This window comes from Triticum aestivum, chromosome 5B, assembly GCF_018294505.1.
Source record: "Triticum aestivum cultivar Chinese Spring chromosome 5B, IWGSC CS RefSeq v2.1, whole genome shotgun sequence".
In the NCBI taxonomy this organism is placed as follows: domain Eukaryota; kingdom Viridiplantae; phylum Streptophyta; class Magnoliopsida; order Poales; family Poaceae; genus Triticum; species Triticum aestivum.
The window spans coordinates 3159271-3159590 of record NC_057807.1 but is presented as its reverse complement, the minus strand read 5'-3'; positions in this window follow the sequence as shown (position 1 = coordinate 3159590).

Here is a 320-nt window from a genome sequence, read left to right as displayed (position 1 = left end):
TATTATTCACGGTGTTGGGGTCCCGTAGTGATTTCCACAATTATTAAACACCGAGATGTGTTTACGTGTCGGTCATCAACACTCACAGTTTTGGCCGATTCTGGCCCGTTTCATGGACTATTACTCACCGTTTTGGGGTCCCAAAGTGATTTCCTTGGTTGTTGAACCCCAATGTGCACTTACGTGTCGGTCATCAATACTCACAGTTTTAGCCGATTTTGGCACGTTTCGTTAATAGTTACTTACAGTTTTGGGCTCCCGGATTGATTTCAAGATTAACGAATCCCGGGATGCGTTTACGTGTCAGTCATCAACACTCA